The sequence below is a fragment of the Dreissena polymorpha genome, chromosome 7, assembly GCF_020536995.1.
Source record: "Dreissena polymorpha isolate Duluth1 chromosome 7, UMN_Dpol_1.0, whole genome shotgun sequence".
In the NCBI taxonomy this organism is placed as follows: Eukaryota; Metazoa; Mollusca; class Bivalvia; order Myida; family Dreissenidae; genus Dreissena; species Dreissena polymorpha.
This window is the reverse complement of record NC_068361.1, coordinates 2,305,497-2,330,842: the sequence shown is the minus strand read 5'-3', so window position 1 is coordinate 2,330,842 and position 25,346 is coordinate 2,305,497. Positions and strand designations below refer to the sequence as shown.

The window sequence follows — 25,346 nt, the reverse complement described above, 5'->3', positions numbered from 1 at the left end:
ATATACTAAGCAAATATACAAAAAATGACGATCATGGTGTTATAAAATACCATTAGCATAACCCCCCCCCCCCCTCGTACCCGCTATTCGGTATGTCGACAATAGCCCCTTCAACATAACACAGCAACAACAAGCACGGTGCCAATTATGGATATTTAAATTGCACAATGAATTTTTCGCAAATTAACAGTCAGAATAGCGTTGTATCAATGTATGACGCACACCAGCTTGTAAAATTAACAGTTTCGGGCATACATCTGCACGGAATACTTGTAACGGTAACACATAATTTCAATATTTCAAACTTCGGAGCCCAGGACGTTCCAACGTCTTTTTTTCCAAATTCAAAAGTTGACGAGAGCCCAGTCATTTCTCTTATCCGCCGGTCTGATCGAGTGTCGGTGGGACAACAACCGATACTACATCATTGCCATCTCTTTCGCCATGCAGCTCTTCCAGAGATACTGCATAAGCTGTATTAATAAAGGCTAAATCTGCAGTCACTGAGACCTGTACGCAGGGAAGTTCACATCTGAACACGATTTTATGCACACAATGGATCTAGACAAATAGAAAGTCATTTATTAGCTCCACTGGCCAGAGGCCAGCGGGGCTTATGTCATGGTCCTGTGTCGGCCGTGCGTGCGTCCGTGCGTGCGTGCGTTAACTTTTTCTTTAAACATTTCCTAAACTAAAAGTCCAATTCGGATAAAACTTCTCACAAATGTTCCTGGGGTGAACCTCTTTCAAACTTGTTCAAATTATGCCCCTGGGGTCAAATTTGACCACGCCCCGGGGGTCAATAAATCGAACATATGCTTATATAAAGCCTATATTGTGCTAATTTTAAAAATCTTTTTGTCCATAACCATTGGGCCTAGTGCTACCACATCTGGTATGTAGTGACATTTAATAGTTCCCTTTGTTTGTTCAAATTATACCCCTGAGTCAAATTTGACCCTGCCCCGGGGGTCACAAAAATGAACATATGATTATATAAAGTCTATTTTGTGCAAACTTTAAAAATCTACTTGTCCATAACCGTGTGGCATAGGGCTCCCAAATTCGGTATGTAGTGACATCTAATAGTTCTCTACTTAGTTTGATCAAACTATGCCCCTGGGATCAAATTTGACCCTGCCCCGGGGGTCACAAAAAAGAACATACGCTTAAATAAGGCCTATTGTGTGCAAACTTTAAAAATCTACTTGTCCATAACCGTATGGCATAGGGCTACCAAATTTGGTATGTAGTGACATCTTATAGTCCTCTACCAAGTTTGTTGAAATTAAGCCCCTGGGATCAAATTTGACCGTTCACCAGGTCACAAAATTGAACATATGCTTATATTGGGCCTATTTTGTGCAAACTTTAAACATCTGCTTGTCCATAACAATTGGGCCTATTTCTACCAAATTTGGTATGTATTAAAATCTTAAAGTTCTCTACCAAGTTTTTTTCAAATTATGCCCCTGGGGTCAAATTTGACCCTGCCCCGGGGGTCACAAAAATGTACATATGCTTAAATAAGGCCTATTGTGTGCAAACTTGAAAAATCTTCTTGTTCATAATTATAGAGCCTAGGGCTACTAAATTTGGTATGTAGTGACATCTAATAGTCCTCTACCAAATTTGTTCAAATTATTCCCCTGTGTTCAAATTTGACCCTGCCCCGGGGGTCACAAAACTGAACATATGTTCATATAAATCCTCTTTTGTGTAAACTTTAACAATCTTTCTGTCCATAACCATTGTGCATAGGGCTACCAAATTTGGTATGTAGTGACATCTTATAGTTCTCTACCAAGTTTGTTCAGATTATGCCCCTGGAACCAAATTTATTCCGTAAAGGCTCCCATTAAAAAGTTGTTCAAAAAATGTGATTCGTCAAAAAACATGGCCACAGGAAGTCGTTGAACTTTGCATGTTTATTTTTTTTTGCTATTTATTCATTATGGAATGAATAAACTTTTTCTTCTCAAACTAAAAGTTTATCAAAATACACTTGGAATCCAAGTGTATTTTGATAAATGGAATAATTTTGTAATTATAAGAGATAAATGCATACATGTCGAGCGTGAAAGGAAGACCAACATGTTAACTATCCATAAATGTTAAACCTTTACCAAACGACACATTTTGGACTGCCCGTAATTGAAAGAGATTGCAAACGAGAAATAATATTGTAAAGGACTATTTATAAATTGGCTGGGTGGGGTAGAAATCATTGTGATAAAAGCTCATCATGAGCAATTTCTCCTTTTTTAAACCGGAAGTCCTGTTTTCAAAACGAAAACAAACTCTTCAGAAGGAGTTATGGTCTATTGGAAGGTCGAGAATGGCATTTGGTACTTAATCATCCCATATCTACAAAGAAATTAAATTTATATCCTTTTTTGCCGTTAATATGACACCCCATCACTTCAAAAGCACGATCGAAAACATTTCTGCATATGCGCGGACCAGTCTAAGACGTTGTTTACATGATTAGTTCCAAGGTCACAACAACAACAACAAACCTTCATGCAAGCATGGGAATCAAGTCTTTTTGCGTCCGTTTGTAGACATTATCTTTACTTTTGAAGCATGGGATATGTTTATCAATAAAAAAATTATCAATACATATAAGCAGAAGCACAACTATTTATTTTATTTTTTGGAAATCAATGTTTATACAGACCATCGGAAATTGGGTCACGAAGCTGTGGGAAAAAAATGTCAATTTTGTTGTTTTCTTCTGATTTTCTTGTAAACATGAGATACAACTCTGTCATTTAGTATCATTTTAGATCAGATGGTGACTGCTCACAAAGGAATTGAAGTAAGAACATGTGCTACGCATGTTTTTCTTATTAACTGAAAAAGTCGGGTTTTATTTAAATATGTCGAAAGGGACCATACATCCGCATAAAAATATTTCGGATGACATGTTAATTTCATGTCTCCTTTGTAGTGTTTAAACCAGTTTAATAATATCTTATTGATTTTAAAAAACAGAACTTCCATGAACATAATTATTTCAAGAAAAGTCAATATATGATACTGCATATGGTAAACTCAAACTTTGTATCCAAGAGAAGGTGTTGAAATTAATGAAGTGCAATATTCTTAACTATCGTATAGGCTGCTTTTTAATTACTAATGATTCGCTGTCACATGTTTGAGTTAATTTCAACCCATGCGCATTGCACGCTTTTTTCGCATACAAAACAGTGGACCGATACAGGGCCATCGCCGCCCTCTTGTTTTAATTAAGCTGTAGTTTAAAGTTCGTTAAATGATCTTGAGCGGGTAATTGATAGTCCGTCCAGTCCTTTGGGCTGAACCAGTACATGGTGTCTTGTGTTGAAAAGTTGATAAAATTACCAGAGTGTGGATTAAAGTAGGCATAGAGCTCAGTGTTCATCTTGTCTCTGATTTTTATGCACAACTCTATGTCCTGTTCTTGGAAAAAGTAAGTAAATACCTCGGAACATGGTTTTGTTTGGAAGTCAAGCTTTTTACTAACCGTCCAAATTTATTTTACCGAATTGCCCTACTTTCATGCATGCTATCAATTCAGATTCATTAATAATATAACTTGGCACATGCTTCTAACCAAATACAATATGTCTTTTTTCAGGCTGAGCTATGATTTGAATACTGTGACTGATCATGAAAATATATATGAGCTGTGCTCTGTGAAAAAGGGGTGTAATGCATGTGCGTACAGTATCTTCCCAAATTAGCAGTCCGCACAGGTTAATCATGGACGACATTTTACGCTTATGAAAGTCCATTCTTAGCAAAAATCCAGTTAAGGCAGAGAGTGTCGTCCCTGACTACCCTATTCAAACTGCACAGGCTAATCTGGGACACTTTACGCACATGGCTTAAACACCCTTTTCACAGAGCACAGCCCATATTTATTACACAGAGTGTGCTATTTTTAATCTCAGCTATTTGCATGATAATAGGATACTTTGTCCCTTTTTGCGCTTTAAATAATAATATTTAAATGAAATTCTATTTGTCATCAGGATAAGATTATGTGTGGAAAGATGTTTGTAGTTTGTCACCCATGGTTGAATAATAGATATAAGCATATAACAAGTGACTCCAGACCTCATTTATCCAGTCTTAAAACACCATCAAATCAAGCTTAAACCAAAGATCTACTTGAATAAAGATACTGAATGTTTCATACACAAGCAACAAATGATGAATTCTTTCACATGCCTTATGTAAATTAAAAATAGATATATATAACTTTGCAAGATAGGCGTGCTGTGTGTGGCGTTTTTTGTTGCTGCTGTTGTATTTTTGTCATATTGTTCAATTTGCTAGATTTGATATTCTTGAAATAGTGTGTAACGATGAAGTATTGCTTAACGATGAATTATTTTGTTACAATTAAATATTGTGTAGGGATAAAATATTGTGTAGCTATGAAATGATTAACTACAACTGTTTGTTTATTGCTTTTATTCAGGGGAGAGAAAATGTACAGTTGAAATGACTGAGTTATGTACTATAAATAGATCAAAACGGTTGAATGAAAACATAAGCTATTTTTAAACCATGGTTGACTGAACCTACAGCTTTTTTTAGATTGCCTTGGGATTTTTAGAAGCATAATTTATAAAGTTATGTTTACTTCCGTAATAGAGAAATGTAATAATTTGTGATAAAACACTTACAATAAAAAAAGGTTTAATAATAAAACTCAAATTTTAAAATCATATCAAATTTTAGACATAGTAAGAGAAAATTATAATGGAACAATTTCTTAAATAATTAAATCATAGAATAACTTGATATATTTAGTTCTTTAGACAGTAAGACATGCATCTGAATATCGTGACTGAGTATAAGTTGTATTGTGACCGTATCAAATCATACTTACCTGGTACAGGGAACACCTTGATCAAAAAGGAGGTTTCCCCAGGAAGAGGCCCTTCCATTGCACATCGGTTGGGCTGACGCCTGCGATAGCCCCAAATGTGGGTTACTCGGGTACGCAATTTATTTGTGTGGGGTCTGCGTTCGCGCTAACCCTGAAAAACTAGCAATTCTAAAAAGTACCATAGATATATTTTGGTATAATGACAAACGTTTACAAATTAAATGCATATACAACCAAAAGATTGATTTATACTATATTTTTCAACCACCAAAAGAAGTCATTTTTTTAAATCTGAAACGTTTTTGGTAATGCAGTTTGCCATAATGGAAGGTTAGAAAACAACATTTTGCCAATTATACTTAGTTAGCCGATTTCGAAACATTCAATATTTGTTGCAGACTGCATGCTTGGCAAATGTTTAATCCTTATTCATCAAAAGTGTTCGGCCGAGTTACGAAATTGTTTTAAGCCCAATTTTCTCTCAATGCATTGACAGTATTTGGCCTGATGTTTTTTTTCAGATTTATACAGGAATTTGTAGGGGAGGGTGTGGTCGCCATGAAAGACGACGTACAGAATGTGACGAGAGAATATTTCCAGGATAACAGCGGCGTGGAGAGAACAAGCGTGCTAGGTAGTTTGCTTTATTGCCAAGATCATTGTTTTCAAACTTGGAAGGACTCCTTTTAATGCTTATGTTTAAAACTGTTGTGTCAGTTTTATATAAGATGCTATAGCTTCTGCTCCACCATAGTTTAAAATGTACAGTATACCCTTTACCTTGAACCTATTAGGGGTTATGTCGTTTTAATGCCTTAATGAGGTAATTTATTATGTGCGGTCCATTTGTTTTTTTCTTTGTTCCATTATAATTTCCTGTGCAGACTGCTTTAAGCCCAGTTTTCTCAAGACGAGGCTCAATTACTCATGGAGTTACTTCCCCTAATATCAGTTGAATAGTTACTCATGGAGTTACTCCCCCTTTCAGTGCTTCTTACCAGTTCAATAGTTACTCATGGACTTAGTTCCCCTTATTGCAGTGCAATAGTTACTCATAGAGTTATTCCCCCTTTTAGTGTTTCTTACCAGTTCAATAGTTGCTCATAGAGTTAGTTCTCCTTATTGCAGTTCAATAGTTACTCATAGAGTTACTCCCCCTTTCAGAGCTTCTTACCAGTTCAATAGTTACTCCCCCTTTCAGTGCTTCTAACCAGTTCAATAGTTACTCATGGAGTGAGTTCTCCTTGCAGCTCCTCCGGAGATCCTCACGCCGCCTGGCAACAAGGCGGTCACTTTGGTAAAGCGAGTGGTGCTGGCTTGTTCTGTGGGTGGTGACCCCCCGCCAAAGGTCGTCTGGTTGAAGAGCGACCGCCCTGTAAAACTCAGCGACAGAATCCGACAGCTTAACACTGGGTCCTTGGTCATATACGACTCTACAGTATTGTGTTTCACATTTTGGATACATTTTCGTAAATAAATATTAATAATGCTGTAAAATCATTCATATTGTCAGCTTGACATTTTGTGTTGTTTTTTTAATTACTTTTTCGTGGACCCAAATATTTGTGAACAACTGATTTGGGAAAATTATACATGTATATGGTATAAAACATAATAGTTTGATGATCCCCAGCTATCAAAATTGGCCCAGCCCTCGGGGTAACTTGTTCTCCTTATGCGTATGTATTGAAAACGTTAAAACTATCCCCTCTGAAACTTCAAGGTCCACAGGTTTGGTATTTGCTATGTAACATTAGATAGTGGTCCTCTAGTTTGTTCGAATTATTACCCTAATTATAATTAACTCCATACCTCAAATACATGGTCTTGTGTTCACAGTTTGAAGTTCAACCCAACCTTTATTGAAAACTTAAAATTCCAATGGCTGTAATCATTAACGTTTCGAGTCAGTAACTGTGTTTGCCAAAAATGAAAAAAGTATACATACTTATTAAATAAAATTCGATCTTACACGGATACCAAATAATAATTAAAGTTGGTTTTGTCCAGAATACAGGTGGAAGGACATCTCTTGTGAAAGCGATAGCCGTGGCCAACGTCGAAATATATTTGCGATTGCTTCTTAAAAGTAAGTGTCAGGGTGGGCTTTATACTCTTCACTGAATTGTTTTAAATCATGAAATTTCTCATACTTACATTTGAAAATATTTATAAATTACTAGTCGTTTAATGAACTGGATGTTAATATTAGACACAAAGCATTACATTCTTTTCGTTTCAATAACATGTAGAGTGGAGGTGCGGACACAAATCGAGCCGTCTTTGTGTTGATCGATGAAAAAGATACTGTCTGGCGCGATTCACAAATGTTAAAGACAAAACTAAAATCCCTTAAAGGTTTGTTATGAGAATGTGCTTTATAACCTTAGAAGCCTAAGGTGAAAATACTGTTAAAGCGGGTATATACGATTTTGTCAAATATTTATGAATTTATATAAAATGTGTAAAAAACTTATTATATATATAAATTTCAATATAAATTAAAATAAAAGTTAAAAAGAACATTTGTCGAAAAATGCGAAATAAGCCAGATATTTAATTCTGAAATTGAAAACGGCTGTACAGCCGAATTCGCCAGCATGTATACCATACATGTACGATGTGAATCTAAACTTAGTGTAACGGTTTATTTGAATTCCTGCAAAAATATCTATTCATACGACACACGAACACTAACTCCGATCTTAATACAAAGACGAAAGCTTCGATTATTGTAGGAAAATATGTACGTCACAATCGGCTCGGGGCGCTAATTTGTCTTTGCTGCATTTAATGAAATTCGGCTTTAATGTATAATTTTTCTTGCCCATTTTATGTTATTGTAACATATTTTATCAATATATTACAATTAAACACATATAAAACGAGAGCGCCGATGGCGTTAAAAGCATAGGTGCAAGATACAGGGAAGAATGGCGTCACGTGGTATAATGTAGTTCGATATCGCCATCCGCGAATTTCTCAAATCAATAATTTCAAACAATTACCGACTATTTAAATAGATAATCTTTCCATTTACATCAGTGTTTGAAACGCATATGAAAAATAATTACCCAAGCCTTTCAAAATTTAAGCACGGACAGATCTGTATCGATTATTTTCTCTATTATTTTCACATATGAAAATAGACGCTACCCTATTCGTCTGCGTCAAGAATTTGTCGTAAAACTTGTGGTAAGCGTTAGATGCAGACGTGCACAACAGATTGAGTTCTGAATTCAGATTTCTGAATGCAGATTTTTATAGAAACTCCTCACAGCAGTTACTTCCCTTGCTTCGCCCGGTCAGTAACTTCTAGTATAAGGGAGGCCACTGCGTAGGAGATTGAGATTTATAGTGCAGATAGAATTGTTTTACGAACGAAATTTGTTTTAGGTTATAAGAAGATTTTTTGACATAAAACGGTCTTAGAAAAATTCACTAAAAACGGTGTCAGCAATATTCTTGGAAGAAAACGTTAGAAAAACGTTTCAAAAAAAATTTGTAAGAATGACCAAATACTAAATTAAATAGATATTTCGTCTGATTTTTGATCAGGTAAGGCTTCATAAAGGGCAACCGATGGATGTGGATTTTCGAAATGTGGTATATACCATAAGCATAGGTGCGTAAACGCACCTATGCTAAATATCGTATATACCCGCTTTAACACTGCTTTATATACGAGAACTTCCTCATAGTGATGAATATTGATGAGCCGACCAATGAAGTCATATGTGACATTAACATATTCTTCCAATTAATAAAGGGAAGCAGTTGATTAAAAAGATAACCTTACATATTCTCGAAACGAAAATTAATACATTAAGTTACATCTTATTTACTCGGTTGTAGTCTTTGTGTTGTTTGCATTTTAAACCCTGTCTTTAAAATGCCGGATACATTCAAGTACACTGCGACACTCGCGTATTATTCTCTATATGTAAGGGTAAGGTCGTTTGTTCTTAAATCTTAAGAAAACTAAAAATTGTAATAACTCATAAAGTACATATAAGGTATTATCATTTAAATTGGTATGCACATTGGGCTAAACGTTTGTTATCCGTGCCCCTGTTCACCCTACCTTCTGTCTGTCGATCAACAACAAAATAAAATAATTCGAAGAGAACATAAGGTACTATAACAAACTGTGATATTGTAAATATGTTAAGATTAATAAATGACTCTCAATTAGTCATGTAAGGTTGTTGTAATTAACACTTCACACATCTTAAATCGCATTATACAGGTGTATACATGATGGTAAACACATAAAGACGTTACTTAAGAACAAAATTTATGTAAATCACTTTTTATGTCACAAAAGATCTTGAAAAATCCGTCGAATGTTCAACGAAATCTCAGTGTTGTTGTTTCAAACGAAGATCAGTTTGGATGATGAAACTTTGCATTTGAAAAGATAAAAGGAAATATGAAGGTTATGCGCCTGCAACGTGTGGGGTCTCCTGTATACCTTGCAATTATGCCATAGCCTTGTTAATAATTGTAAGCATCTGTTCTTATTCGACACCAACTAATTGTCCTTCATTTGAATATATCGTTCTTTTCAAATTCACATTTGATCAGCAAAACTTCTAATAATATGATTATATAATCTCTTAGCGTACTTGAAGTTTTACGACAAGTTGCTGAAAGGCTTTAGTGGCGAAGACTGGTAGGTTACTCGGATTTTCATTTCAACTTGTACATTTCCCTCACGAAGTTCTTTTTGCAGTATTCATTCTTTGATGGAAGTTTAACACGGACAACTTAAACTTTTAAATTGAGTAATTATATACACCACCGTTAAATATGTATCAAAACGGGACATAAATGATGGGCACACGGCGTTTGAGTGTTAAAATGCGGAGGAGTGAGTGGGGGTCGCAGCCCTCAAAATAATTCGCTAATTAATTGTTAAATTGTTCTTGTTTTTTGTACAAGACTTCGCCGATTGGTTAATGTAATTTTGCAACTGATAAATAAGAAGTAGGGCGACTTAAATATTAATTTGAATTTTATAAAGTTCTCTTGAACGTACGTATTTAAGTTGTATATTTAAAATGGGGAAAATTTCCATTTTCAAGTTAGATGCAAATTTTTTAATTTGACTCGGTGGAGTACTTCTTACTTGTCGTTTAAAATAGCGGCCGTTTTCGTAGAAGGAAAATATTGTGTAAACGTTCATAGAAAATCACGATTGTGCGGGATTGTGTTGCGTTTTTTTTAGCGATTTTACTTCTTGAACAAGAACCAAGTAAGCAGTTACATATGTGCATGTGTTTTTTCCAGGGACCGCTTAATTTATTGTGTTCCTGCGTCAATTTACTTTGCTATTATGTTTGAGATGAATGCTTGATAAACTAAACATGATAATAACGGCGAAGGTCATATCATATTTATTATCGCAGGTGCACTTTTTGAAAGTCGGAAACGACTGCAGTGTTTGTTTTGTTGTTTGTTTTGGAAAGAACAAAATTTGCGTGTGAACAAAAACTTTCGTTTGTTTATGGAATGTGTAATATTTGGCGTGCAGAATATATTGGAATAGAGGCATATTTTGTTAACTTTCTATATGGAATATTTTTATGGCAGAAGGAACATGTTTAGAAAGATCAGAAACATATCCGATATAACTATTACTACACGGTTATATCGGACGCCTTTTGGTGCTTTTTGATGTATGAAATATTTGTATTGGTATGATGCTTGCTGAAGTGAAATCTACCAGCCAATTGTTCTACCTTTATTATTTTAAGAACAATGAGTATCTCAACATAAAATCACACACCTATTAATTATCACTGTGTTAAGTGATCATTCAAACATTTTGAACATCACTCATGCCTTTATTTATACGGATATGTGTATGTTTGTTAAAAGTTTATCTCTTACCTTTGATAACACCCAGACTTAAACGTTTGGCTGATAAGAGCTAACCATATCTTTATTTAACACTCCTAATTTAAAACCTCCTACTAGACATGTGACTTTTACTGTACATGTACATTTAAGAACAATAGTACTTTATTTTGTATTGAACAGACGTTAACCATATTCATAGTTGTATACATTGTTAAATGTATTTAATTTTTGTTAACGCTTGTTCGTGATGTACTTAGTATGAATTCCCAGGATTTGCGCCTTTAGATGCTTCGTTTCATCTGTTGAATTTAAGTTGAATTGGGCGATACAAGAAAGGTAAGAGTCATGTTTTTCATTGATTCGTCATTACAATTTAAATCCAATTGATTTATTAATAACTTTCGTACGTACAACTAACATAATCTTTACGATACGCATATATAGACAAAGAGGAGTCTTTATTTTTGGAACTGGATTATGTAAATAGGTAACAATATGTAAGTGGTTGATTTTTTATTAAATCTTATGATGTGAAATACCGATATAGAGTGCTTTATTAACATGTATTTAATTTTTACTTAATTTCGTATTTCATTCCACTTTCCATTTATTATTCCAAATTGCCTCCTTACTGACTCCTCATTGTCTCCTCTTCAATTTCTAAACATTACTCCTATCAACTACTCCATCCTTCTTCACTTCATCCTACCTCACTTCATCCTCACTGCCTTTTGCCTGCCCATACCCGCTCAATTCCTCAAAAGTTCACAAGATTACTCCTCCCTTTTACACAATTCTTCCTCACTTCTTCCGCACATTCTCTAAAATTCTTCCCCTATATGTTTACTCAATCCACTGACTATTCACATCCTTTTCAAAGCCGCATCAATTCCTCCTTATTCCTTCTTTATGTCATCTCATTAATTCCCTTTTCGTCATTATTTCTTTCTCATTTCTCATAACTCTCTCAACATTTATTTATCACTGCTAATTCTTTGTCATGCCATCACACGTCTCCTCGCTTCTAAGCTATTATAAAGAGGCTTTTGAGAGAGAAAATATTCACGGGGCAAAACATTCGAATAATACAAACAATGGTGGAAATACATCTGTCTATGTTCTTTTAGTAGCGACCAGATTTTGGTCGTTATTACTAACCACCGAATACGAACAGTACCAATTCATAATTAATATAGCTGAACAGATATTTTAACTATTTGTACATCTACTTAACTGCAAGATTTTCTCCGTGACTTTCCACTGGCGTTATTCATTGAGGCTCGATTTTCGTTGTTGACTCAGGTACCACGTTAAAGTACCGCGGGTACTCTAAAGTATACTACAATGTACTCCGGGTATGGAAAATACGCTTAAAGACAACCGGTCATACTCCGTGGTACTTTTGAGTATCTGTTTCGTACTCGGGGCTTTTTTGTGTATACTTAATAGTATCCGGTGTACTTTTAAATTGTTCCTGAACCGACAACGTAAAGTATTGTGGTTAGACTGTCCAATTAAAAAACGCAAGTAGTCATAAATGTGTGATTAGAATGTGTGGAAAGACAACTGCGTCTAAATGAAATACTTAAATACCATATAGTTCAATCGTTGAGAACAGGCGTATGCTACATACATAATATGCCATATGAGGACGCATATAACAGTGCTAAATGTAGTTCAAGTTACATGAAAGCACACAAGTGTGCAGTTTGATTACGCGTTTACATTCATTTACTTGATAATTCCTGTATGGTTTTCTTTCCCGGCAAATACTACAATAAGTGTAAACAAGTGCACGGGAAATGTGACATGCCCTTTTTATTGATTTATACATTATATCAGCATAACTTCAAACTGTCTTACGTAAATATACAATACACTACATACAACATTTGATGTGTTTAATATGCGACTTAAAACATAAAAAATCAGTAATTTAAATATAAACGTTTTATTTCAACCTTAATTTTCACGATCGGGATATGCATCGCGCATCTTTAAAAAAGGATATTTCTTGCTACCATTATCGTAGTTTCATACAAAATGAACACAGGTAAAATAGTCAATTGGTAAATTAACAACTTTTTTTTATGTAATTTCGTATTAATTTTTCAAACTAAAGACAGTCACACTTAAGGTAATCAATATACTTTTAATATAAATTGAAACCAAGAAAGAGTCAAATAAATAACCTGTGGCATTTGTTTTCGCAGTCTCGTATTGTTTAGCAATATAAAGTACAGTTATCACCATTATTAAAAGCGGCTTTATCACATTAAGGGTCCAATAAACAGGACAATGTAGCATGACACACCGACATCAATCACCCTTTCGGCATGAGATGTCTTAAAGTACCCAAGGCACCCAGTCCTCCTGCTATGTGACGATATCACCAATCGATTTTGTAACTTTATTCAACATTTATTTTATTCTAACGTGGCAGCATTTACATAATATGCATTTAATATAAAACAGTACAAATAATACAACATAAATAAAGAAATGAAAAAAATAAAAATGATGATGTTGATGATGAGGATGTGAAGGAGGAGGAGGAGGATGATGATTATGATGCAGAAGAGAAGAAGATGATGATGATGATGAACGCAGAAAAGCTCTAACGCACAAACGAACGAACGAACAAACAAACGGACGGACGCATGAACGAACGAAAAAAAAACGACTGCACGACCGACAGGCCGGCTCGCTCGCTCGCTTGCTGACTGACTGAAAGTAATTACGAACGAACGAACCAACCAAGAAACCAATGAATAAGCTCACGTACGCAAAAACGGAATGAATAGATAAATAGATAGATAGATAAATAAATAGATGAATAAATAAAGAAAGAAAGAAATACATGAACGAATGAATAAACGCATGAATGAACGCATGACTGAATGAATAAATAAATACATACATAAAAAATACATTAATACATAATAAAATACATTAATACATAAATAAATAATTGAATGAAACCCTGTTCTGTTTACAATTATTGATTTTTTTGGGGGTATTTCATACTGTTATATAATTAAACTACAAACAAAGCCCTAGTGTTTTCAAAATTATTAATCTATTTATTATCAGTGTGCAATATATTTAATCTTAAAATGTTCTGAATTCATTGAATAAAATATAAATTTATAACCAATATTTCCATTCTTAATTGGTTTAAGACCTAAAAAAGCGTTTTTCTTTAATAATTATTTTTAATAAATAATCGAGAAGATCAAGATACCGTAGCTTAATCCCTTTCCCTGCTTTATCTATAAATAGACTATTTATTTATAGATCTTTGAGCCAGGTTATCTAGAGGCTAACCCCATACCAAATGGTAGGGCTGCAACGATTCCAAAAAATTTGTTCGTATGCGAATCCGAATCCAAATATGGGTTCTTGCACTCTTTCGGATCCGGATCCCTCAAATAAGAGAAAATTAGAATTTTCTGTCTAAATTAATGTAATCAATGTTTTAGAAGTATAAATTGACTAAAATACATTAAACATTTATTAACAAAAAACATAATCCATTTCTCGTTTAACATTGTAGCGATGTCCAAATAAAACGAAACCGTAACACTTATTCACTTAATAGTTTGTTTGTTAAAATACACTTTTCACTGTTCATAAGTTTGATGTTTGTTTTCACAAAAAATAACATATCAACATTGCCCGGGTCCAGGCAAGTCCTTAGTCCATATAAACGGACTGCCAGAGCCTTTGATAATTTTTGCTATGGCTGCTCTGTCAGTCCATATGCACCCCTTCATAAACATGGGTGCAGTTCAGCACAGAGAATCCGTGCGCTTCACTAAACAGACGTCGTTCGAGACAAATTGAGGAAAATAATGAATAAACTTCATGAACATGTTAAATTAACCTGAATGGCAACCTACGGATGTAATCCTTTGCACGCACCCTATAAAAACACGACGATGTTTCAACACACTTTCCTCGCTGACATGTTTTATGTTTAAATTTGAAACAGTGTATTCTGTATCGAATACCATATCGTTATCGACTTTGTAGGCTCCAACACATAACACGATGTGCAAAATATTGGTGTACTGCGACCTAACCAATATTGGGTCAATTTCTAATATGGCGGATACAGCGTACGAAAGCAAAACTAAGTCAATAAAAAGCAATTATTTATTGTTTTAATGGTACCATTCGTATGAGTTTGTGGTTTAGACTGGTAAACTTTGATAAGATCTTGCAGTTTCAGTGTTCCTTAACCATTGCATAGTTGATTAAATTTTGCACCCATATGCAAGAGACGGCGCATTGCAACTCTCAGCTAACCATTGGGTTATTAAGCTGAGAGTTGAATTATTGCAACAAGGCAAGCCCTATGAGCACTGACAGGGTCTCCTGCTGTGGAGAAGATTCTCTCACTGGGCCCTGAGGTTCCTTGCATCACAAGAGAGCATTTAAACATAGTATATAACATATGCTTTCAAGGCAATATATTATGCAGGGACACAATTTGACAGGTCGCGAAATTATGCAAAATTTACCTGAATCACCTTCTAGCCGTACTGGATCCACTACCGTTGTTTAAAATACAACTCAGAAAGACAATAAGGATTGAAAACTTACTTATTGCCATTAGGAATTGCATTTGTAATTTGTATATCCTCCATGATTTCGAATTAGTTTTGCTATGTGCCCAAAATATGAAATTGTGTTTTCTCTTGAACCTCTAAATGAGAGCTGGCTGTGCATATTGACCTTCTGCTGCACTTGAAGGCATCTATGACATTATATGCTAGAATATATCATTGATGGTCTGGTAAATAAATGGGCTCCGAGCGACAACGCGCTTTCAAGATTTCACACTTTTATTGGTGCGAAACAACAAGTTATTGGAAGCTTATTGATTTCTACACTTCAAAGTATCTTTGATCTCTCATTTTTGCTAACTTGTTTATTTTCTTGGATGAAATTGGATTTTTTTGGTTTTGAAATTGACATTTTTGGGGTGATAAAAAAAACACACAAAAAATACATTATCAAATATGCTTAGAGTGAAAATATCTAGCAAAGTCATTTTTCCCCACCCCGCATAAGCCCCACGTGCCTGTCCATTGGGTTTGTTTTGGTATTTTGTTGCAGGTATTGAACACAACAGCTTTAAATCTTAATGGGAAAATTAGGCTTTAACAGGCCTAAAATCGCCTTCTTCGGACAGAAAACATCCGCATGTGAAAATATGATATAAAATGGCCAAATGGCCAGATAATCCAGCCAAACTTAATATATTGGTGCAATATGAATAGGAAGATAATAATATGCAAGAAAAACACATTTTAATCAGAATTTATTTCTCCTTTAGCTTACAATATACTAAATCTTTTTGGAGTGCAATGCTATACTCTCTAAAAACATGATCATCATTTATTTGAAGACACGGTTCTCTGTAGGGTCACTTGCCATGACTTTATTTAAGAATATTTCTGTGAGCATGTGGCAGGGAAAACATTGTTGTTTACTAGAAATTCACTCTTTTATCTGCAGATTGGAGACTACATAAGACTTTGACAGATGGCGGGAAACCCTCATGAACTGGATAGAAGCCGGTAAATAGATGGCCGTAAAACAGTGACTTTTGATTCGTGACGAGTTCTTTCTTGCATACCGCGTGACCTATCTTTTTTATTGCTTAAATCAATTCGGCTCGGAATGCTCTTCGAGAAAAGGTATGATTATGAGGGTCTCTATGCGGAAAAGTTTGACTTTATTTTTGGTTAAAGTTATTGCTTTTACATTGAATATGTGTAGAAAATGTTTTGGTATATTGCGAACTTAACTAACTTTAGGTAAAAATGAAATACCATCTGCAAGTGCAAAATATGACTGGGACAGCTGATTTTTTGGTCATTTCTTAGCAAAAGAGAAGGAAATAAGTGCAATAAATGCATGAATTCAGATAATTTGATGTGAAATATTCGTTTTTCAAGTGGACGCCCACCCTTACATAGCCGAATCATGGCCAAATTGCTTTCAAACTTAATTTCAAAGGCATATTGGTTGACTGTGTAGTGTTAATGTGCTACATGAAGTCAGAATTCAACGCCAGGGACTTCGTGATCCAGTAACGCATCAATAGCTTGTGCGTAAAGCATGAACATTCAAACAGAGCCCCATTTCACCAACATGGAATGGCAGACATTTTTACAGTATGGACAGTGCAGCAGATGCTTACCTGAGCCAGCATTCATGTTTAGTACAATCATGAATATAACAAGCTTTATCACTTCATAATATTCATAGAAATACACTTAATATACATAAATGCATGTTTGTTTTTCATTTTATATCTATTTCTATTCGGAATTTTGACTTTTTCAGGTAGAGGAATGTCTGCGACTAAGCCGAGGGCCACTGGATAAGGGTTGTTGATGGCAAAACAGGTAACACTACTAAATAATTATCATGTACACAAGAAAATAAGCATATTCATGCGGCTTAAGGTGTGAAATAATGTCATAATCAGGTTTGTGGTCACTCAAACCCTTGCCGTCGTGCACTTCCCCATGCAGTTTGTATCGATAGTTCCGCGTCCTCACACGTAAAGTTTGTGCTTTGTTGTCAGTGGACGTTGGCACTGAACGGGTTTATCCTTGTTCCCGAGCATGCATGCAGTACAGCTGAGTTGATATGCTACTTGTAACCCTACAATTAGCTTGTGTTTGGTATTGTTTTCTTACAATATGCTTACAGTCATGGTTCCGTCTTGAAAGGATGTCGCGTCCGAGTTAAACATAGGATTGTTGTAGCACGTGTCCCCTTCATCATTTACCTTAGAGGGATCTTTTTGCTAAAATGTGTCACTTTCAGCAACAAGTTATGTTTTCTATTTGGTACATGCTTGTCTCATTTAGTGATTTAAGGGAAGTATATTGACCTTATTCACTTGTCTTTTGCATACAAAGGTGACATGGATCAATATTTGTTGTGTTGAGAATTCTGCGGAAAGCTGTGTCCTTAGAAGAAGAAGCCTTCATTGCTCGTAGCTGCCTTTCTGCCCCTGATACTACATGGAACCTCATTTCTAAGCTTAATAATGCTTGCCTCTATATATATATATATGTATCTTGTTCATATTAACCTTGCCTTCCAGTCTATCCCCTCTCCCCCTCAAAAAAATGAGCATTTGTTTAATTGGCTCGGTTAGGAACTCCCATTTTGATCAGATTGCCACCATAAAATTAGTCAAACGTACTTATTTTGTGCCCAAAATATGAAATTTTGTATTCCCTTGAACCTCTAAATGAGAGCTGCTGTGCATATTGACCTTCTGCTGCACTTGAAAGGCATCCATGACATTATATGCTAGAATATACATTACAGCTCGCGCGGATTTGTGTATCAACACTGCACATTCTAGTAAGAGAAATATGCGTGTTTCAGTGCTGTGTTTATGTGACGTTTGGTACACACCACGTGACATGTGTACTTTACAATATAAATTTCGTCGCCAGTTATTTCCGATACTGTTCTTTGTAGATGTTTTGTTTGTGGATGTGTTAATGTAAATGTGTTATCTTAAAATGTGCGATTGGACTTACTAAGTAAGTCTATTATATTAACTTATTTTATTAATTTATTTTAATATTTATCAACTTATTTCATTAATTTATTTTAATATTTATGGTGCACTATTTGTTACGTGTGCGTATGTGTACAAAAAAAGTTCCTTTGGTATCAAATGTAAACAGTACGTAACACGTTCTGTATTTCAGTTCGGTGTTACTCCAGTCATTGAGAATATTGTATTAATTTTAAACATGATAATTTTCTGTTGGTTTTTATGAAACGTTTGTAGCGAAGTTCATTTTTGTAATAATAATTTTCAGTTTACGGTTTTAATAGTTATGCAATATGTTTTCTTTACCGAGAGATTTCATTCATTGACCTTAAGGTTCAATTACAAATTAAAATCGACATGCTGTAGTTAATTTGTAATATTGTCTACTTGCATTTCTTTTGAATAGTAGTAAAATTATGAAACTTTTCAGTATTGTTATAGTTTGGCAATTATAAAGTATTTGCAGAAATAGTTTGTTTTAATTTAAGCGTGACATTAAAAGTGTCCTTGTAGGCTTTACCAAATTGCAAGTTAGTTGTTTATCAGACGTATTAGCTTAATTGAAATATTGATATTGTTTGGGAATTGAATGTTTGGTTTAACGTTGAACAAATGTTGATTTTATTTGGAATATTGGTACATATATGCATACCTTTCACAATATATCTTTAAACATTTCCATTCTAAGTATGTGTCAAACAGTCTAGTCTCTTGGTATGTCATTGATAGTTGAGAATTTCATTTTAAATGTTCTAAACCTAATGCTCTTTTAAAAATTTAAAATGGCAATGATCATTCAAAAAGTTTGCGGAAAAGCACACATGCTTCTAGTCACTAGCAAATCACATACAGGTTCATGTTTTGATACAGATGGTGTCATTAAATTGAACTGTATCGCTGAACGTGATAACACCCCTTAAGAAACATTTGTAATCCAATTAAAATCATAATCTTATTAAATATTTGTAATATCTAAATTTTCATTTTAACTTATGTAATCATTTTAATTAATCCTAATTAATAAAGTTTTAATTAATTTCAATTAACAAAATTTTAAAATTACCATTGTATATTGTTTAAAATAACTATTGCATAATGTTAGAAATGCTAAATTTTATGTAAGGCATTGTGCAGTCAATATCACGCATTAAGCCCCGGTTTCACAACACTACATAGGTATATTTTTGTGCTAGGTGAGCTACAAATTTTTACATGTTGAAAACTATCTTGAACTATAAGAAAACAGCTTAGTAAGCTAAGAGAGCGAGTAGCACATTCCAATCTAAATTGTTTCCCAAATTTGGAACATAAAAGTGCACAGTCGAAGCTTCGAGAAAGTTCCATGACTAAGGGTTAACAGTTTTGACCCGAACTAATATAAAAAGTAGGTGAATAAGCGTATCACGTGAGACCACGTGGGGTCACGTGAAATACGTATTTGGAAAAGTCTGATCAAATTTCAGAAAGTTGCCACTGAAAGAAAATTTAAGGAAATACCGTGCGCGATTCAAGCACTGTATTTTCTGGATATTCTTTTAGGTGAGATGTTATTACTTATTCATTTTCAAACCTAAATTATTGTTTGCTACAAATAAATATATTCATACTTAAATTATTGCTTGCTACTTTAATTTGTTTCAGTTACATTCAATGTAGAGTATTTAGGAAAGTTGTTTGGCTGCACAATATCCGAATAAATATATATTGTGTATTTATGATAATTTCTATTTTATAAGTATCACATAAGTAAAACTAATAGTACTGTTTTCTCATAAATAAATAATTTCTTTATTTTATGATTTGATATAACAATGTTAATGTCTGAAAACTGTGAGTGAAAATGAATAATATTCGGTGTGATTTATTAATATATAATAAGAATCAATATCGTTACATATGTACGTATATATCATAAATGATATTTGTGCGTGCAAATATTTATCTTTTAATAAATTATCACTGTATTTTTTGGATATTCTTTCAGAGAATAAAATGGGCTGTTGACACTACCGACTTGAATTATTTACACTTATCATAAATCAAAGAATGCTAGCGCTTAACGCGCATTCTCAGAAGTCAAAGAATGGTAACATTTAATACTAATTGAAATTGAAATATGGCAGAAACAATATTCGTTAAGACCATAAATCGAAGAATGAATGGAACTGTTAATTACTAAGAACTAAATAACTTATCGTACGTAAATGAAGATCACGTCACCCATTAAATCAAATAGAAATGATGAAAACCTCAATGAACATAGAATTATATAATAATCACGTACGAAACATAGACGCGTGCGTTTACAGCTTACTGAAAGAAGATCCTTCTCGTGACAATCAGGAACTGTGCGATAGCGCGAAAAGATAACCTTGCATTTAGGTATAAGCACATGTAGTTTAAATGTCAATTCAGCTATATTAATTATGAATTCGTACTGTTCGTATTCGGCGCTTAATAAAAAGACCCAAATCTGGTCGCTACTAAAAAGACATAGGAAGATTTATTTCCAACAGTGTTTGTATTATTTGACTATTTTTCCCACGAATATTTACTCTCTGAAAATCAAATTAATAATTGCTAAATGCTTAAATTATTTTGCTTGGATGGAGCGAAGTTAGGTCGAGTCGGCCTTAAAGCCACACAACTTGAAATGAAAAGTATAATTGGAAAACATAATTTATCCATGCCAATTAGAATATATCGGGTGGTTACAAGGTAGAAATCCGTCTTTTGGCGCTTTAAAACTTAAAAATAATCGCGTTTGTTAAAATGGACTTATACGTCTTGAAATCCTACTTTCGGTTTAAAAAGCGGCACCGTTTGAAAAAAATGTATAATTACTTGCTAACTAGGCTAAAGATTTAATTGTATTTATGCCAATGAGAATATATCTGGTGGTTACAAGGTAGAAATCCGTATTTGTTTGCGCTTTAAAACTTATAAATGATCGCGTTTGACGAAATGGGCGTATACGCATAGAAATCCTACTTTCGGTTTTAAAATTTAGAAAAATAATAAATTACTTGCTAACTAGGCTATAGATTTTGAGAATTTTGCAAGCTTTCAAATTGCATCTAAATGTATTGATTAACATGTATTTCATTTCAAGGTGTGTTGCTTTAAACGATAACAGTCCAAGGGAAAAAACATATTCATTTAAAACCATAACAAAAAAACACCAAACTCTGAACCCAATCCATTTTTGAAGACAAACACCTCGGAATATATTGAAACTGAAAAGCAGCAGTAAGGTAATAGTTAATATCGGGAATGGACGAAATCAACAATTTGCGGATTGATTTCTATTTAACATTCGCTCATTATCTTGTATCCTGTCTTAACGGCTTGTTAAGATATTTAGGCAGTCTAACTTAATTTACAAAATCGTGTTCATTTCTCTTTCTCAAATACAATGACTTGAAATTTATGACATCACTAAAACGATTTGTGTGTAATATTGAAGTGAGATAAGCATACAAATAACACAAATGTAATGCGTGTTAGTTAAATAAAACTCTGAATATATTATCCGGTCTGGGTACTTGTAACGAGGTTGTTCATATTTTATCGCACATAATGCGCGCACTAAGTTTCTTACTTAGAATTTAACTGGAATATAATATATCTTGTTATATCTCTAATTTATCAGTGTTAATATAATCTTCTACTTATGATAACCGATATTGCTATCAAACTTTCAACTATTATCCTCCCAATCAAATCACTTTATCGTACGTTGTCAGTAAACTTGATAAACGGTCACATGAATTCATAAGTTTAAGGTTCATGGGGGGGGGGATAAAATTCATTAAAAATTCGCTTTGGTTTTTCTTCATTCAATGTGGTACAATATGGTCAAACAATATATCATTTTAAAGCTAAAGACGGATAGAATAACATAAACACATTTTTGACATTCAATATTTGTGTTCTTTATTCATATTTTGGTTTAAAACCAATACATTTTTACACTAATTTACAAAATCTCAATCTAAAGTTAGGAAGGATATCCACTACCTTAAGTTGAATAAATACAAAGCTATATACATATACAAGGTCAAGTTAGCAACATTTCAATGAAAATTATTGTCATAAAACAACAAATGAGTTTTAATTCAGCTGCCTATTTTGGATAAATTTCCTAAACAAAGTTCTAAAAATAACTAAAACGTAACTACTTTTTAAAAATCCAGGTATGGTGGATAATAAGAGTCACAATTCTTTTTCAAAGGCTTAACAATTTTGTTATTTACCTCTCAATCAAATTGCATATTTAAACCATCTCAAATTAATATAGATTGCAGACGACATATAAAATTGTAAAGGCATATAAAGAAATTGGCAAACCGATTGACTTTATATTTCGATTCCTTCTACCCATTTTGAAAGCGTGGCCCTCGCTGTGCTTCGTAGAAAAACGTGCAAAACAAATCGGTCGAAACCACGTTCAGTGGTGAGAAAACCGGGTATGTGTATACACATACCTGAGAAAACATAAACTTATTTTGACAGTTGGTTCGCAACTAGTAAAACAACTATTAACATTAATCAGCATGAGATCGCACTCAATAACAGAAATGACCACGTAAAGATATCATCACTTACCCTATTTCAAATATTTTCCAGCTGAAAATTGTCCCCCACATGTCGTTTTTAGTTTATTTGTATTGTTTTTCTGGAGCCGAAGTGCATCTCACAGAATATCCATCTAACTTCCGTTGTTTTCACTTTCGTTATTAAAAACTTTTTTAAAAAGAATTATTTATCCTTTTAGATTGTTAAAGCGATGTGTTATTATATATTATCAATAGAATAGTATACCGTGATGAATTTAACGGAGTTACGTATCGATCTTTCTGTCAGTCTGTAAGCGTATTATTTTATGCGCAATAATATAAGTATGGTGATTCGACAACAATTGTAAACATTGGTGAAATGCTTCTTACATAGTTATTCTTTTGAGTGTTTATGAGGTCTGATCGTGCAGTTTGCAAACATCAACGGAAAGATTACAATCCAATGCATTTGGCATCGTCAACCGTTTTGAATGTCAATTAGGCGATGAGTGAGTTTTTAGCATGTTTCTTTCTATTTTATGAATTTACAAATGGCTGCCCCCATGGTGATGAAATGACATGTGTTCGAGTTTTGATATTTCTAGATATGTAAACTTTGTTTACTATTTAAGCGTAACTTGCCCTCGTCAATGTCGATATTATTCACTAGTTATATAATTTTCCGCCGTAATACGTGGAATAAACATGATTCAGATTTTTGAACATAATGTATATTTTAGTGTTAAAATCGCTTTGTATTTTGATTGATTTTGTGGATGGTTTGATACGTTGATGTACAAAATTGGTAGCAGTTTGAAGGAAAAACATCCTTTAAAGCATATATGTATACATTTTCAGTGTGGCACTCTTTCTTAATCAAATTTGAGTTCAAGGCTTGGGGTCCCACATTTTTCAAAATGAAGCCTCTACATGAACCTTAAACCGAATTGGATAAGTGTTCTTCGTAATTGGTAATGAACAGATTCTAATGTTTCCACTTGTTTTGTGGATGGTATTGTGTAGTACTGAAAAGAAAGGAAATCATTATAGTACATAGAAACTGGTCCCGTGACAGTGTTTATGTGTCGTGGAAGGTTGATCCTACTAACATATGTGTAAAATTTAATATGTTTAATTATTCAAATTTATATCAAACGTAAATGTAAACAAATAAAACATCCAAGCACGACATCATAATGTGATTGTTGTATTGCGAGTACTTTGGATTTTGTAATTGACATTCTTGTTTCACTGGTAAGAGAAAGGGCAGAAACGGGGCAGCAAAATGTTAATGTGAGTATTGTTAATTATAAACATAAACATTAAATTAAAGTTATGGACTAGCGCTGTTATCGGTTAAGGCCGACTCGACCTAACTTCGCATTCATCCGAGCAAAATAATTAAAGCACTTAGCAATTATTAAGTTGCTTTTCAGAGAGGAAATATTCATGGGGAAAAATGGTCAAATAATGCAAACACTGTTGTAAATAAATCTTCCTATGTCTTTTTAGTAGCGACCAGATTTGGGTCTTTTTATTAATCGCCGAATACGAACAGTACGAATTCAGAATTAATATAGCTCAATAGACATTTAAACGACATTTACATAAATGCAAGATTATCTGCGTTGATTTTCACCAGCTTTATTTATAAAGGCTTACTTTTCGTTGTCGACTCGACTCAGGTACTATTTAAACGTACCCCGGTTACTCTTCAGAAGTATACTACAATGTACCCCGGGTACATAATCGTTGAATATTGAGCTACTTACGTTTGGTTTTTTTCAGCATGGTATATGAACTTGGAAAGCTTAAGAGCAAAATCTAATGTTATGTTTTACCAATGTAGCCATCGTTATCATAATCACCATTATCGTCGTCGTCGTCATCATCTTTATCATCAACCTGAGCATAACTATCATCATCATCAATAGCAGCATATATATGGAATGTTCTGACTGTAAACAACAGTAACCTATATAACAGTAACATTAACCTTTATATACCAGATCCAAAACATTGTCTAGCTACAACATGTTCGGTTTTAAGTGTTTGTGTAATCGCTTTTCGTAAAAAATAACCAAACCTAATAGTTGTGTCAAGGTTATCTGCTTCATACGAGTTATCATTGTTTATACAATAGGCTTATATTGTTGTATTTAGCAATCTGTATTTCATATAAACTTGATATTGCTTGACCTATTTTAAAACCAGTTCTACTATAATAATTTTACCAATCTAATACCATCATTATCCGAGTCCTTGCGTTCGTCACGCCCCTTTCCTTTCTGTCTAACCGATACACTAACTTAAAGGGGAAAATAGGTGTTATCAACCCGTTGCGATTGCTGCTAATGGGTTCCTTCTGAGGTTAAGAGTAATTATCATATAAAGCTAAGCAATAAATGTCAGCCGTTCGGGTGTACTTATACAAACA

At 33.9% G+C, this 25,346-nt stretch overlaps 1 protein-coding gene and 1 non-coding gene across 2 annotated transcripts in view; both read left to right on the top strand.

Moving 5' to 3' along the window:
* Positions 1-25,346, top strand: part of LOC127838126 (uncharacterized) — a 138,237-nt gene that overhangs the window by 109,427 nt on the left and 3,464 nt on the right. The window contains exon 2 of the mRNA XM_052365699.1: positions 17,111-17,172. The gene's annotated coding sequence lies outside the window, so the exon portion shown is untranslated. The remainder of the gene's footprint in view (positions 1-17,110; positions 17,173-25,346) is intronic.
* LOC127840237 (U1 spliceosomal RNA) lies at positions 4,878-5,040 on the top strand. The gene has a single exon (XR_008030499.1). It is a non-coding gene; the product is annotated as a U1 spliceosomal RNA (small nuclear RNA).